The sequence below is a fragment of the Crocodylus siamensis genome, chromosome 2 (genome assembly GCF_052110815.1).
Source record: "Crocodylus siamensis isolate JL-2025a chromosome 2, ASM5211081v1, whole genome shotgun sequence".
Classification (NCBI taxonomy): Eukaryota; Metazoa; Chordata; order Crocodylia; family Crocodylidae; genus Crocodylus; species Crocodylus siamensis.
In genome coordinates, this window is record NC_143396.1 from 31,045,634 (window position 1) to 31,063,461 (window position 17,828).

At 43.8% G+C, this 17,828-nt stretch overlaps 1 long non-coding RNA gene across 1 annotated transcript in view; it reads right to left on the reverse strand.

Moving 5' to 3' along the window:
• Positions 1 to 1,015: 1,015 nt before the first annotated feature.
• Positions 1,016 to 17,828, reverse strand: part of LOC149870118 (uncharacterized) — a 94,396-nt gene continuing 77,583 nt past the window's right edge. The window contains exon 5 of the long non-coding RNA XR_016440689.1: positions 1,016 to 1,547. This is a non-coding gene — a long non-coding RNA (uncharacterized LOC149870118). The remainder of the gene's footprint in view (positions 1,548 to 17,828) is intronic.

Consider the following 17,828-nt stretch of genomic DNA (forward strand, 5'->3'; position numbering starts at 1 on the left):
CCTCTTGTCAGCATGGAGGCAGAAAAGGATCTTGGGGTCATCATTGACTCCAAGATGAACATGGGCTGGCAGTGTGGGGAGGCAGTTAGGAAGGCGAACCGCACCTTGTCATGCATCCACAGATGCATCTTGAGCAGGTCCAAAGAGGTGATCCTCCCCCTCTGTGCGGCACTGGTCCAGAGGAAGGCCACTCGTATGATCAGGGGACAACAGGGCAGGCCCTATGAGGAGAGGCTACGGGACCTGAACCTGTTCAGCCTCCACAAGAGAAGGCTGAGGGGGGATCTTGTGGCCTGTTATAAACTTGTCAGGGGGGATCAGGAGGCATTGGGGGAGTCACTGTTCCCCCGAGCACCGCCAGGAGTGACCAGGAATAACGGTCACAAGCTGGCAGAGGGTAGGTTTAGGTTAGATATCAGGAGGTGCTACTTCATGGTCAGGGCGGCTAGGATCTGGAACCAACTTCCAAGAGAAGTGGTGCTGGCCCCTACCTGGGGGTCTTTAAGAGGAGGCTAGATGTACACCGTGCTGGGGTCGTTTGACCCCAGTATTCTTTCCTGCCATGGCAGGGGGTCGGACTAGATGATCTGCTCAGGACCCTTCCGACCCTAGAAACTATGAAACTATGAAACTATATATATATCCATACATGCATACATGTGTGTGTATATATGTATGTACATACCGTGTGTGTGTGGGGGGGGCACAGGCACATCCCAAGAATACAAAACATTCCCTTGGCAGGACCACTGACCCCTTGGCCAATCAGCAGCAAGAGGCCACTTCCTCCTTGGCTAATCAGCAGCAAGAGGCCACTTCCTCCTTGGCTAATCAGCAGCAAGAGGTGGAGTCATCAGGCCCCTTGACCAACCAGCAGCAAAGGGCAGGGGCACCACAAAAAGGTGCCTTCCTCCTTCCCTCCCTACCTGGCTGGTTTGAAAACCTGTTCCTCCTGGCTGTGCATCACCCAGCCTCTAGGTACAGCCAATAGAATCTCAAGGACTAATGATTGACATGTATTTCCACCAATTAACTGAAAAACAGGACTGTATACAGTCCATTCTTCCTTCAAAAATGGACAGGGGACAAAGGGTTTAAAACAGGATGGTCTAATATAAAACAGGACAAATGGCCACTCTGGGTTGGAAACAGTATGGATCTCTTGATGAGCAAGACAAAACAACAGACAAAAGACAAACCAAATTTAAAAAGTTTCTATAAACCAGTTTTTCAGATGTTAAATAACTTTCAGTTCCTTGGAGGGAAAAACACATTTTAAAAAGGTTTATTGTTAGCATTTATCTAGGTCAATACCATTGGATCTGTTTCAGCAGGGAAGTGTATAGTTTTGTTTGCAGATTATTTACTTCCTTTCCAGTAGCAGCAAATTAGGTGTTTACCTCCTGAAGCAGCAGCAGCAGCAGCCAGTACACCTGTTCTTTCCAGATTGTCTTTGCTTTTTTGGCACTTGATGGCCTGAAAATGGCTTCAGTGTTCTCTTGTGGGAGTATTTGGAGGTGTTGTAAAAAGAGCTGAAGCATTTGTTTCTAAAGAAAAAGAAGGGATGGGTAATCACATACCTACTACAGAATATAATCCTCCTTTTATTATTCCAGATTCTCTTCCATTTAATTATGTTCACAGTTATAATTCCACAGAATGCTGAAATTAGATTAGATATGGAAACCAGGGTAATTTACATAAACATGAATATATATTAAAAAGTATATAAGATCCATACATCAGTATCACACCAGAGGATGTGCAGTGGATGGGTTGCATCTTCAGACAGAGATTTTTCCTGGATTTCCTCTAGTCCCCATCCCTGTCTCAATGATCACCTCCTTTTAACTCACAATCACATCCTTGGGGCAATTCCAGCATCACCTTACCTGACAAACATGACATTATGAAAGAGTTCTGTGCATTTGTAGCTGCTACTTAATGTAATCTAGCAGGTGGAAACAAAAGATGAGTCAGCACCTTGTGACCATCCAACTCTACAAAGACCACCAGATGCATAAGCCATGTGCTACATTCCTACCCTCTCGTATTCTATCACTACATTAGTTGTACTGAGCCTTCCGGGAGGCAGCACAGGAGGCAAAGTCTGATCGGGGAGGGCAGAAAGAAGCTATAAGCCATATGCATGTCCTCCTGGTTTTAGTTTGCTCTAGACAGGTAAGATTAAACCTATGAGAGGATTGCTCAGTGCGTATGTCCACATGTGCACATTTACTGCTCATTAACTGAAATTACTGCACAGTATGGGTAAGCATCTACATGTGCATGTCCATACTGTGCAGTAAATATGGTGACTTATGCTGATCTGAGCATAAATTTGATACCTGCATCATGCAGATATCAAATTTACACCCGATTAGTTACTGAGCAGTAATGCACATGTAGAAGCCTTATTGCACAGTAACACTCTGTGTGTGGACTGACTTGTGATTAACTTTAGTCTCAAGTCAGTCCACACACAGTGTTAATGTGCTTTAATGCCTGTACACGTAGTCACCAGCCTATTCCTTTTTACTGGACAGTAAATTTAAGCCAGCATACATGCACATGTAGACATGCCCAGTGAGTATATTTACGCAACACCATGCAGTGCCATGCAGAGATACCTGAGCTACCTCAAGTACCAAAAGCTATATAATTGTGTTAGCCCTGGGCACTACCCAAACTTATAAGGCCTGCTGAGAAATAGGGTGCATTAACCTACAACTATACTGCTTCCAATTAACTGAGTTAGCTTTAGTATCTCTGAACAGCCCTGCATTGTGCCTGTAGCAATTCCATAAATCCCAGCACCCTCCTTCAGACCTTTCAGTTCTATCCAGAAGGCAGGTCCCACTCCCCACACTTCAGACAAGAATTTTCCCACTCATAGCCTGCCCCCTGTATAAATGATGATGGTAGCTTTTGCAGGAAACAAGAGACTGAGTCCAAGCCTACCAGGCCAGGGAGACAGAGATCCTACCCAAAACATTTTAAGTTGCAAATGGGAGTGCATTTGTCATACAGAAAGGATATTTGTTTCTTTAAAGTATTGATTTCATGACTAACCTATTCAGATGACCGTGTTCTGTTAAGTCCATGAACAGTATTGAGAAAATTAGTTTCAGCATGGTATGCTTTGCGCATCTATGACCAACAGCAGAAGCAGTAACCAGTAACAGCATGTAGGAGTAAGAATATGACTGTTACAAATCCAACTGTAATTGTAAGTCTGTGATCTGAAGAACACATACCCTCTAAGACAATCCGTTTGGCAGTTGAAGGAGAGAAAATTGATTATTCAGGGCTCAGAGGGACTTGGCTGACTTTCCAGTACAGCAAGCAAATAAAGTGCCCTAAAACCTATAAAGTGGAAATTACATTGCTGGCTTCCTTGGTCCTCTCCTTTAAAAAGCCATGGTTCCCTACAGTCATCATTGTTGGGCCATTATTCAAATGTAGCATCAAGGATAGCACACACAACATTTGGCTCCAAACCCAGTCTATATCTTCAGTTCAAGGGAACATGAGCTTAAAGTTCAGAATGAATTTAAGTCTTGTGCTGAACAAGGTTCTGTACGTGAAGAGGTGCTACCAGTAGCCCAAGGAGGAACACTTTGGAAACAATCCCACATCTCCTCCTGACAGGGTGGGTCCTCAGTGTTTTCTTCACAATATGAAAAGCCATGTACTTCCTTTAGTTACTTGAAGATTTGGTCGCTGATGAAAAGGAGGCACACTGAAAGGTCTGAGACTGAAATTCTCCATTTCCCATATAACATACAGGACAAGCTTCCTCAGTCTTTTTGCAGACAGTAGCCCTTTTCTCTGCCATGTGAACAAAGACAGCTCATTCTCTGAGCTTGTCTCCACTTAAAAGGGTTTATTACTATGCCTATAACAATAGGAATAGGGAAACATAGGAAACACCCAAAGTAGAAGCACGGCTTATACTTGCAAAGGGCTCTTTAACTGGTATAGTTTAAACCAGGACTGTCCAATCTGCAGGCTTCAGGTCCCATGGACTCCTGCCTGGCTACTGTTCCCTCCCTTGCCCCCTGCCCCACCATGCAGACTACTTCTACTTTTGCAGGGATTTCCGGACTCCACCTCCCTCCCCCAGTTTCCACTTCCTGCCCCCACCCCTGGCCCCACACCTCATAACTGTGAGCCATGGACCATGCAGCATGTGGCCTCCCAGCATGCAGCCTCAGCTGCTCAGAAATTGGACAGCCCTCATTTAAACCACATTCCATTAAACCTGAATGGAATAACCCATCCATCAAAATAACTTTCTTTGGGGTTTTTGGGGGGGTGGGGTTTGGTATAACTGTGTCTTCATTAGGGCTTTTGCTGTCATGTCTATGTTTGGAATACGATTTTTTCATGCTCCTAACCAACACACAGCTACATAGATAAAATACTTACGTGTAGATCAAGCCTTTATATATCTCTCCTTACACCCCTAAAGAATTATACAGAGGGTACAGTTCAGAAATAGATAGATATGAGTATGAAGAACTGTCTCATCCCCTGAAAAAGTGCTGAGTCTCATAATAAGAAACACACAAAGGGGCAATACTTCAGCTGAATGATGACAATTTATACCACCTCAAGATTTGCTTCTAGGTGGCTGCATCTACACAAGACACTGACTGCTCAGTAGCCTGATACTACAGCACAGTAGCGTTACATGGCAAAAACTGTGATGCAGTGCTACTGAGCAGTAGTATTAGGCTACTGTACAGTAGCATCACAAAAAAGTCATTTGTAGGTGCCACTGCACAGTAACTCGGATTACTGGGCATTCATTTAGTACTTGTATAACATGTTGTACAAATACTAAATGAATGCGTAGTAATGACTACTGACATGTACTATGGGTCTAGACACTGGCAAAAGAGATGGTTAAGTTAAACTGCAAGCAGTACAGAACAGGTTTGCCAAGTACATGGCGATGATATGGAATGTGCATATAAATATTATTGGATCATAAGCTTCCATTTTAAGTCCTGAAGATCAACTTGATTAAGTGCTTCTTTACTGAATGATACGCATGGGCCAACATTATAATGTATATAACCTTCATGTATAATGTAATGCAAGGCTAAGCTATTTAAGATGCATGTAAAGAAGAGGAAAAAGGGTGGAACTACCTGGCAACATTCTTAGTTCCTTTGAAGATTCAGGTATCTGCTGACTCAGGCCCTCCCTGTCCAGATTGCAATATATGATGAGAAACTAGGTCACAGCAAACTCCTGACCTCAATATTCATATGCTATAGAAGCTTAGTCTTGGGTTTTGTCTCACTAACATCTTAAAAAGTTAATTTTATGAAGAAGTATAAGCCTAACTCTCAGTCAAGTGCCCAGCCATAGGGGCCTTCTCTCTCGCCACAGAATATAATTAGCTTCTGTTGAAGCCTTTTAAAATTACAGTTAATGAGAGCTGGGGTGGGGAGAAGCTGTTTTCATTTCAGCCATAGGTGACCTTTGGTATGTCATTTATCCTGTCAGCCTCAGTTTTCACATCTTTAAATGGATGATACTACCGACCACCCAAGAACTATAAGGTTTAAATCCCCAACATCTACAATGAGTGCATCTTGGCTAGAAAAAAAGCATGATCATAAGACAACTTAGCTACCACAAGCAGATTTATTCAGGGACAATTCCAAATAAATACAAGTTAGTTTGTAGCTTATCATATAAATTTAGTAATGGTTTATCTACACTGAAAAGTTAACTCAAGTTTCAACTCGTGTTGCCACTAGCCTGGCAAATTGTTCAATCACCACAAAGATAAACAGGTTTTTCTCCCCTACCTTATCCTGTGCTGAAGTTCTGATCAACACTGAGGTGTGTGTCAGCAATTCCAGTGAAAATCTGTTTTCAGGGTTTTATAAATCCACAAATAAGCTTTTGCTTTCAAGAACATGCATGATCTAATGAATATAACTATATCTTGGATACTATTTCAAGTAGGGAAAAGTGCAACTTAATTAAGAGGGGAGCTTTACAAATTCACTTAAGTGTTTGTGTATATGTGTGTGCATGCACACACATATATTCACAAAGGTAAATGAGCATATAGATATAAAATAACTACATGTATCACAGTAAGAACATTTTACTGTATTTACTCAAATATTAGATGAGATTCCCCACCCTCCTCCCCCATCAGCATAGGAGGAAAAAGTCCCGCATCTTACAATCACATACAAGTAATCACATTAAATACATTGTCTATCTTTAAACTACAGCCAAAAGCATTATGTGCTCAGTAATGGAAATCAACTATGAAGTTGATTTAAATGCAGCCAACACTGAGCATGATTACAAAACACATAGCCTAGATGGGACAAACATACTAATGGGAACCTACTTTTCTTTTTTTCTTTTTGTGGTAAAAATATACGTTTGTGTGTGTGTGTTCCTTGTCACTGTCATCACACACCTATACACCCCCCCCATATATAGGTGTGTGATGACAATGACAATATATAATGCACCTCTACCCCACACAACCCCTCTGTTTCTTTCCCCAGTCCTTAATCCATGTCTTCATTTTCCTCTTCTTCCTCATCAACCTTGTTGCTCATCCCCTCTTCATCCTATCCTCCTCCTCCTCACCATCATTGTCATCTTCTCTGGGGGGGCTCATTCTTAAACAGTCTGTGCCAGTTTTTTCTCTTTTATGCATTCTCCAACATCTTCTCCCAGCTTATTAGCCTGTTCATACCTATCTTACTATGCAACTTGTGTCTGCATCAGTTCTACAGTAGGAAGAAAAATTTTGACCAAAAATTTTTTTTTATCAGAATTTGCCATCTCACTGGAATCAACTGATTTTGTATCAACTGATTTCAAGAAAGCTTCCATGGAATGGAGGCAGGTTTTAAAACCTGTCCAATTTCCTTCTAGCTTGGTTCCCTCATTTCAGTCTCTTTAGTTCACTGCTGCTGACCCTAATTTTCCAAAAAAAGGGAATTTCTAGTGCAGTCCTCTAGATGGATTGTCTCTCAGGCCCCCTCCACACATCAGAGGTATTGCACAATTATCTTGTTAGTTGCACAACTATCTTAAGACCAGCTACACATACAAAGTAGCTATTGCATGATTAAAAGCTCCAACCAGCTATAAAGTTAGACCTGAAAAATACGTACTAACTTCACAGCTGGTTGCTATTGAGCTTTAATTTATACATGTATCAGGGTCTCCCCTGCAGCTGACAGCCCTGTAGCTGACAGAGCTCCCAACCACAGGGGGTCACTGTGCCCAGCGTGAGAAACCCAAGGCCTGGGGATCATGGCTGCCATGATCCCCAAGGCTTAGGGGAGCCTGAAACGCCCAGCCCACAAAGGGGTCTCGGTCCAGGCTGTGCCACATGTGCAGCCGGATCAAAAGTTCCCACAACTGTGGCACAGCAGGGACTGAGTCCCACAATTGACAGGGCTTTTGGCCCTGGCTGCACATGAGGCACAGCTGAGACCAAGAGTCCTGCAACTGATGGGACTCTCAGCCCCAGCTGTACACGAGGCTCAGCTGGGACTGAGACACCACAGCTCACAGGGCTCTAAGCCTCTGCTGCAGGCATGGGGTTTCTCAGTTCCAGCTGAGCATGAGGTGCAGCCAGAGCTAGGAGCCCCATCAGTTGTGGACTCTTGGTCCCGGCTGTGCATGGTTCCTGCAGCTAGGAGCTTACTTCTTGCCTGAGCAGGGGGAGCCCACTGGCAATAAGATGCAATTGGATCTAATACACGATCCCACAACTGCACTTCCTACCATGCACATGTAGCATGGCAGGGGGTACAATTGTGTGGATCATGCATTACATCCAATTGTGCCTTTACCTGCACATGTAGAGGAGGCCTCAGAGTCAGAACCCTTGAGCTCTTGTCAGACTCCTAAGGCAGTGATTCCCCAGGTTGTCAAAGATCTAGCTACTCAAAAGTCCTTCAGCCAGAATTTCATTTTAAAATACCAAAAGTAAACCTTTCAGTTTGTCTAATTCACTTTATTTCAGCTTTCTGCTTTGCAAAGAATTTTCGGAGGGGGGAGGTTCATTTTGTTCCAAATAGGACTGAAAATAAATGATGAAATCTCAAGAATTTCTACAAAGCAGGATTTCTCCACCCAGCTCTGAGCAGTTCACTGTGGGAAACTCTGCGCAGCCTTCCCAAAATCCTCCAACTGCTGCGGCCGGAGGCAGAATACTGTGGGAGTTTTTCAGATGATGCAATAATCTTTGGGACACCCTCCCCACCACACGAAGGAAATGGGAAGACTGGTAATGCAAATATGGCTAGGCCATTCTTCCCATCTACACAGCAGAAGAATCATGTTTGAACCTGTGTAATCTGAAACTGTGTTACAGCCTTGTTCAAGAACCAGGTCCAGACATGGTATGCTCATTGGGGTTAAGGATCTTACAAGAATTACACTGCATGGAAACATGAACAGTATTTGCAGTCAGTTACAAATTATAAAACTTAATAGGCTCCCCTTTGCATTTCATGTGGAAATTATATTCAGGACCTGGTTATAATATACTTATCTTAAAATACAAGTAAAGCCTTTGTACATGTTATAGGAACATACTTTTAAAGGCTGTGAACCCACTATCACATTAATGTGAGCATTACCTTTCTATGCTCATTCTTTTCTGGTTTTGCCCCTTCATTCTATCACACTGAAATTAGATTGTAGCATCTTTAGGGCAAAAACTGTTCATTTTATCTGTACTGTAGAACAGTGGGGGCCAATTTTTTTCCTCCAGAGTGCCACAAGTTAGCTTCGCACATTCTCCAAGCACCACTCTCACACCCCTCCCCTGACCAGTCTGCTGCTCTGCTTTCTGATCTGGCCCCATTGTTCTTGCCCTATCTGCTACTTTACTTTCTGTTCCATAACCTAACTGCAGTGTGCTTCCCATACCCTCCTTGATATTTGCCAAATACAAAGGCTGCCCATGCCACCTGTGACACTCATGCTACAGGCTGGCCAGGCTTCCTGTAGAACTTTTAATATACAAGTGGGTGTTAATCAAAATTTCTTTATGTGTATATACATACACAAATTACATACTGAAGGCAGGGCAGAAAGGCATCTTACACATTACATCCTTTATTATGAAGATTTCAAATCTCGTTGCTGCCTTTGCTAGAATCTGGAAGATATGGCAAGCCCTTGAGTCCTTACTCATGGGAGTAAAGGTGGCAGGATCCAATTTATACACCTTACCCAAATGTAGAAATCCTTGGTGACAATCAATTCCAGTCCTGCAATCTATCTTGAAAGGCAGTTTGGTGCCTACATATTAGAGGTTAAACCAAGTTTTGGCCTTTGTTATGTTGATCTCATAAATGTGCTGAGTTCAACACATGTGCAAGAGATGGAAGGAATTCTATTGCTTAGCAACATCCAGTGTTGCAATTCATGTTTAAAAGTCTGCAGTGCCTTTGAGAACAATTACTACATAACTGTATTCTATTTTATTTTATTCCATTCTATTCTATTTTAATTCTATTCCAAACCAAATAAAACCTACTTAAAATACTAGAAGAACATGACTGACATTGTAAAGTCAAGTACTCAAAAACAAAAGAAAATAATTGTACAACTGTCATCTTCCTTTTCCCAATATGATACAATTCATGGTGATATGATTACCCACTACTTTTTTCTACAGGACCTAGACTCATTCAGAAAACAACGTGGATGGCACTTCCTTACTAAGCAGTTGCTCGGTATTTTATTTTCTTCTTATTCAATATGTGACTCCACATCTTATGTACACTATTAAAATCCTGCTCTGAAAAAAGAATTATTAATTTCCATTATACTTACAGTACAGGTTATACTTTAGAAGACTTGTATATTATTTCCTTTGTAAAGATGGAATATGTTCAACCTCATGCTATTCCTATATATTCCTCTTGGAGTTGGAGTTTTGTTCCTATAGTTACCTGACTAAAAAGTTTTTATTGACTCCAGTCCAAACAGATTATAGCTACTGCCACATATAAATCTTTTCAACTTTTCAAGGTCTACCTCACAAGCCCTAGTTTTTTTTTGTCTCTACCATTTCCCCTGGAAGGCTGTCCCAGAAGCTGCTTGATTAGGAAAATTCAAATTCCCAACCTAAATTTGTTCATGGCCAGTCTACACCTTAATCAGTACAGTACAGTCTACAGTTGTTTTTGTATAAGTATATCTTTAGTGTTTATTAGTGTTTATTTCATCCCCTCTCAAAAATATTTACAGAGAGCAATCACATCTCCTCTCATCCTTCATTTTTCTGGCCTAAACAAACTCAAGTTCTGTTAGTCTTCTTTCATAAAATAACTCTTCTATAAGTTTATCAGGGGTGCTCACCAGGATCTGGGGGAACATCTGTTCACCAGAGCGCCCCAAGGGATGACAAGGTCAAACGGTCACAAACTCCTCCATGACCATTTCAGGCTGGACATAAGGAAGAACTTCTTTACCACCCGAGCCCCCAAGGTCTAGAACAGACTGCCAGCGGAGGTGGTTCAAGCACCTACATTGAACACCTTCAAGAGATATTTGGATATTTATCTTGCTGGGATCCTATGATCCCTGCTGACTTCCTGCCCCTTGGGCAGGGGGCTGGACTTGATCTTCTGAGGTCCCTTCCAGCCCTAGTGTCTATGAATCTATGAATCTCCATTCCCTTGGTCATTATAGTCACTCTTGTCTGCTCCCAATCCAGTTTGAATTCATCTTTCTTGACCATGGTGACTTAAACTGTACATAGTATTCTAGATTAGGTCATAACAATGCCTCATACAGTGGCATTAATTCTTCTCCACTAGTAATACCTGTCCTCATACATTTGCCCTTTTCCCAGCTGTAACAAAATGGTGACCTGAACAATCCTGTGATCAACTACAATGCCCAGGTATTTCTCTTCCTCTATCATTTCCCACAGATGAGCACTCTCTTTATAGAAGAGGTTCTTGGTATTAGTCTCCAAATGCATCACCTTATGCTTTGTACTACTGAATTCCATTGCATAAGAATCTCCCGGCTCCAACTCCAGCTCCAGGGTCGTAATGGTGGAGCAGGGACTAGGAGCTCCCAGCTGCCAGGGCAGGGGGATACTGTCCCTTCCCAGGCTCCAGTGAGAGAGGCTGCCCCGGCAGCAGGCAGCTCCTGGGGTCAGGGAGCAATGTCCCATCCCATGCCGGTAGTCAGCTGTGTCTTGGCCTTGTGCTCTCTGCCAGCCCCTGGGATAGCATCCAGAAGAAGCCTAGAGCTTCCCTTGGCTGCTACAGGGCCTGTGAGGGTGGAAGCAGACTGCTGCCGTGAGCAGCAAATCTGTTCCCACTTCCTCACACGTGTAGACACCTGCCCAGGGTGAGTTTTCTACAGAGTAAGTTACTCTAGAGTAAGTCAGTCTAGAATAAACCCACCCAGGAGCATTTATATGTGTAGACACATACTGTTTCATTAATGCCCTCCAATTTTGTGGCACCAGTGGCATACTTGTACTTTGAGAAAGTGACACCAGCTTTTGTCCCACTGTATTCCTGGAACCAAGTTTTAACACCTATTTAAAAATTCAGGACAAGTTCTGGGAAAGAATATGTGTCAGATATTAAAGATCAGAACACTAGATACCTAATGAAGAAAAACCACTCAAGTGCTAACAAAGTTTAGTCAATTATATGCCATGAAAAAATCATGTCACAGTTATTTGTGAACATTGTGATCTTCCCTAAATGAAGATTGCTTAAATGATTATGTTGTCAAACCTTAGATATTAGCTGGGGTTCAGGGATTTTTTTTAAGTGTGAGGTATGTTGTTTTCAAGGCTATAAGTATATTACTCTTATTTTTATGATATATAATAACATACAATAAATGCATATCACATATACATAAGTTATATGTAATCTATTTATATGTATTAACATGATTATCTATAAATTTATGTTAAGTGAATATTATGCAAAATAACCATATTGATTACACTATATTTTACCAGTCTATCTTTTTTTCTGTAAAACACATCTCAAGGAATCAGGAACTGTACAAAAAAACTCAGTAATTAATGATTAGACACAGTGAATACAATAAAAATGAGTTTAATACACCCTCAAGAACAATTGCAGCTTTGACAAAGAACATAAGCAAAGAGAAGAAAAGCAAGATTGTGAGTATTGTGACAGTATGATTAAGGTAAAATAGTTCCATGGGATGATAACTTATTTCAGTCAAAATACCATAGTTCTTGTTCTTCCTCCCAAACAGAGCCTGGTATCTAATAATCTAATCTGTAACTAGGATTTTTCCTGTGTAACTTCTACTTTTTGTACAGTTGCTGCCCAGTGGTGAATACAATGGTTTTCCAGTATGTCTGATCCCTTGCAGACCCCCTTTTCTAATTTTTGAGGGATTAGGAATGAGAAGTACTGGAATTACTCAGCTATACAATACAAGTAGTAGCCTCCTCAGTGCCACTGACAGCCAGTATTGGCCTTTAATATATATAAAAATAAATAAATGAGGATGTAAATTCTAAATAGATGATATACTGACAGAGATACTGAATGTTAAAAGATGCTCCAAAATTAATCAGGGGACCTACAAGGAGCACATATATGACACGCTCACTGCGCGGTAGCCCGAAACTACTGAGCAGTAGCATTGCACAGTAAAAAATGTGAAGTGATGCTACGGCACAGTAGTACTAGCCTACTGCACATTAATGGCATCACAAAACACCATTAATTGGCATTACTGTGCCGTAACTTGGGCTACTGCACATTTATTTAGCCCTTGTTTATACCAGCAACCATAGCACAGTAGTGTTTCATGTAGATGCAGCCACAGATTGGTAAATGTTGTTTCTGTCACAGGCTGAAATGTTCATTAAAAACAGAATTGTCAGCACTCTTAGAACAGTGAGTGCTAGCCATTTTTGGCAGACATACCACAAACGAATCCCTGCACCTACCTCAAGTGCTCCCATCTGCTTCCCCTGTCTGAACTTTTGCTCCTTATATGGCCTGCTGCTCAGGTTTTTGTTCCCTGCCCTGTCTGTTGCTATGCTGTCTGCCCCCTCCCCAATGTGCTATGTGTCATACACAGGGCATGTCTACACGAGATGCATTACTGTGGAGTTGCCTAATTTACTGCGCAGCAAGCACATGTTTCTACACATGCACATGATGAACGCACAGTAAGTTCCCTTAATCACAATTAAATATGCTACCTGAAAATGCAGGTAGAAAATTTAAGTGCAATTAGTTAATGCACAGTAATGTACATGTAGACATGATGTGGCAGCAAGTTTGCTGCTGAGTCTCCCAGCCACTAAGGGTCTGCAGCCCCAGGGCTAGTGGCTGGGAGCCTCTCCTGCTCCACAGCTGGGCTGCCTCACTGGCAGCCCTGGTCTCCCATGGGAGTGCTGGCCACCTGTCCTTGGGCTCTACCCGCTAGATGCCCCCACCCCATGCTCCGCCGCCCCACTCTGAGACATAAAAACACAGACATAATTTTGAAACTGGGAAGAGGGTTTTTTATTGTTGGTGAATGGGGAGGATGGTAGAGGGGCGCTGTTTGTTGGGGAGAGCGGGCTCTGTTGGTTGAGGGGGGAGGAGGGAAGGGGCTCTGTGTGTTGAGGGGGGAGCGGTGAGAAACAAAGATGTGGCCAGTGCTGATATGTGTGAATGTCCCCCCAGTGGTCTACAATGGCCTACAGGACCATGGCTATAATAAAGGTGGTCTCTGTGCATAGGAACTGGCTGCCCAGAGAGCACAGAGAAGGGCTGGGTTTTAAAGATGGCTGCCAAGTACTGGCAGCTGGGCCTGGCTTCAGACATGGTTGTCAGGAGCTGGCAGCTGGGGCTGGAACCTGAAGCTCCTTCTGGTGGCCACAGGCACTCATGGCAGGGCTAGAGGGACCTAGCAGAACATTTTCTGCCAGGTCCTGCATGCATTGACACCTAGCCAAAAAGTATATACTGCACAGTAAATCTAGTCATGACTAAATGCAGGTGTAGATATACCCACTGAGACCAAAACTCCAATTTATTTTTATCGTGACTGAAAGCTAACTAGAAATATCTTAAGTTCTTGTAGCTGGCTCCACGCTGTTTAATATAATATTTATGTGTTATTGTGTGCATGTGTATTTCAGGTAAAGCAACCAGTGTGGAACCTAGAGACAGAAGCATAGGTTGCAGGTGACAAGAGTTTGAAGGAGGTGACAGTAAATCTGTCTTTACGCACATTACTCTCAGCATCCCTGTAAATAGTTCTCTTAAAAAAGACTGTTTTTGTTTGTTTTGCTTTGTTTTTTTTAAAGCATGGAGTTATCTTATGTTAGTACCAGCATCTGGTACATGAAACAGTGGCAGCAGCCAATCCAATGTAATGTGACCCACAGAGAGAAAGTCAGTATGATTAATATACAAACAAAGCATTTCCTAAGAGCAGGGAAACATACAATGCAGGGGGACTCCAGGAGTGCTGAATTTCCAGAGGAAGAGCCTTGCAGAAGCTTGGAAGCAATGGAAGCTAAAGGAGATCTGTTCATGAACACAAAGTATAGAGAGGGGGATAAAATGAGGAAATGAAAGTAAAGATTTTTACTATTTCATTAAGAAACAAGGGTGAGGTTTGAGCGTCCTTTCTCCAGACCCAGATGCCTACTTTGGCCCCTCATCAACACAGACCACATCATCCCTGGACCAAATAATACAGATTATAACATCCAAGGTTTGTTTACCTACACCTATACCAACATTATATACTCCCTCACCTGGTTACAGTGCCCCTCTTCTGTCTACATGTGTAAGAATGTAGATACTGATTAGACATCAGTACCAGAAAGAAACACAAGCCTATGGCAGAATACTTTCACCTCCCTGGCCATTCCAGTGCTGACCTCACAGTGGCTGTTACTAGACAACAACACTTTGAAAATGACCTTGAATGGGAAATTGCAGAACAAGAAATCATCCACAGATTGCATTGTGTTAAGTATGGTCTAAACCTAGACTACAGAGGACTCTTATCCCATTCCATGGATTAGCTTTTATGATACCTCTGTTCCTTCACAAGTTAAGTGCTTTGTTTTTTTGTTTCCTACCTACCTTGCTTCTCCCAGCAGTCCCCCTTCCTTTGTCCTCCCTCTTCCCTACCCTTTGTATTCTAATCACTGCTTTTTATTTAGCAGCTTTGCTTCCTGCAGTACCTTTACAGCATCTGCTTACAAAAGCTTATACTAGACATCTGATTTAGTTAGTCTCAACAATGTAGGGATGTAGACAGGCACCAATGACAAAGCAGAAGTGGTGACATCTGGTTGCCATCATGATCAGGAATGCAAATACACAGCTGCCAGAAGCAGTCACTTTTTTTTGCACACCCTCCCCACCCCCCCACCCCAGGCCCTCCATTTGGCACTTGGAGCAGTTGCACTTATTGCTCTGCCTATTTATACCACTGGTTACTCTATAAAGGTACAAATCTACCCTGCCTTCTGCCTGACCCCAAAATAACGCAGTTAGCTACCTCTCTCTATGGGCCTTGTTACACAGTAATTTTAGGCTGCTTCTGGAACTCTTAACCCCTGGACTGGCTGCACATCAATACCTTTTAAATGGCTTAATGCACTTGTTATTTGGCTTAAAGTTACACCACTCCCAGACAGGATTATCTTCAAGCCACCTAATCTTGTTCCTGTTCCATTACCACGTGGCCACTTCCTACAGCTATTCCACCCAAGTGGAAGACCTCCAATATCCCAGAATGCAGTGGCCCCTCCTGACTCAGGGCAAGCAATGACTCCAGGGCACAGATGGGCCAGGCACAACTCACCCCTGGGGTATGTAGAGCAGAGGCAGCCCCAGAGAACCCAGCAGATGTGGTGCCTCCTGCTGCTGCTTGGACTGGCTCTGCTCCCACAGGTAGTGGCACAGGAGGTGAGCTCTAGGGGAGAAAAAAAAAGGATTGGGCCCCTCTGAGCCCAGGGAGAGCCCAGCAGGCTAGGGGCCCAACCAGCAGTGGCACAGGTCTGGTCGGGAGCCACCTGAACCCTGAGGGGCTTGATCCTCTTTTTCTTCAGACCTCACCCCTGTGCCAGACAGAGCAAGAGGATCCCTCACTACAAAAAGGATGTAGACAAAAACTATTAGAGATAGTCCAGCAGAGGGTGACAAAAAATGGTGACGGGGCTGGGGGACATGACTTATGAGGAAAGACTGGGGAACTAGGCTTATTTAATCTATAGAAGAAGAGACTGAAAGGAAACTTGATAGCAGTCTTCAACTACCTAAAGGGGAGTTCGAAAGAGGATGAATCTACGCTATTCTCAGTGGTGGCAGATGACGGAACAAGGAGCAACAGTCTCAAGTTGTAACAACAGAAGTCCAGGTTAGATATTGGGAAGAATTTTCTCACTAGGAGAGTAGTACAACACTGGAACAGGTTACCCAGAGAGGTGGTGGAAGCTCCATCCTTGGGGGTTTTCAAAATCCGGCTATAGCTTTGGCTGGGATGATATAGTTGGGGCTGGTCCTGATTTAAGCAGGGGATTGGACTAGATGACCTCCTGAGGTCCCTTTCAACCCTAACTTTCTATGATTCTATGATCCCACCCCATCTTTCCCTCCACACCTTCAGAGATCCAGGATACCTTCCCAACCACAGTGCAGCCCAGGTCTGTCAGGAAGCAGCAAACACAGGGGAATTTCCCCCCACTCCCCCCCCCTGCCCCTCCCCCCACCTCTGTTTGCTGCTGCCCAAGAGACCTGGGGTGCCTGTGGCCAGGCAGGTGTCCCCGGCTGCCTGAACATGTGGGGGAAGAACCAGATCACTGCTCGCACCAGGCAGAGTGAGCAATTCCAGAGCTGTGGCAAGCACAAGGAGAGAGAAGGAAATCTCCTCCAACTGTGAATGGAGCCAGGGACACCCTGCCTGGGTGGAGCAATACTTGGGTCTCCTGGAGAGCAGCAAACTGAGGGGACAGGGGGGAATTCCCCTCACCCCCGCTTCGTCCCAAACATGCAGGGAGCCAGGCAGCTTGCTGCTCTCTGGGAGCGAGGAGCTGCTATGTGAGTTTCAGTGAGTCCAGAGAGACTCAAGGAAGCAGCTTCCCTAGGGTTCTGGTCTTGCTGAACCTGACAGTGGCTCCTCTGCACTGACAGTGCGGCTGTGGGGCTTGAGTCTTGGCAGCGCTGCTCTAGCGTGGAGCCACCACAGCTCACTGAGCCCAGAAATCCCCAGGAAAGGACAGCCCCATGCTGGGAGCAGGGCTGCCCAGGCTTAAGCCAGACAGCCACCCCCTCAGTGCAGTGCCACTGTGTCAGCTTCAGCAAGACCAAAGCACCCCAGGGAAGCTGCTTCCCAGGTCTCTCTGGTCTCACTGCAACTGACCCAGTGGTAGCCCACTCTCTGTCCTATGGGAGCAGCAAGTGGGCCCTGCTCCTAGTCCTGCCCCTACTCACCAAGCCTCTAGTGGCAATTCACAGGTGAAGGACAGTCAGAGCAGGTTTTTTGCCTTGCTGTGTTACTGCTCTGCTAAGCCAAACAACACTAAGCCAATTAATATTTGTTTGATAACAAGGCCCTGTGGTATTAGACAGAATGAAACCACAGACATTTTTTATCTGAGACTAGGAGGCAGATGACAGATACTTATGTCACAGAGCTAAGACCCGTGAGACTTGGGGCATGGTGTAGGGGAGGAGCAGAGCCATGCAATTCGCCCTTAAGGCTATAGGTGCTCTGTAGGGGCACAGAGAGGCCAAGAGGGAATATTTAATGTAAAAGCTGGATTCATACTAGTG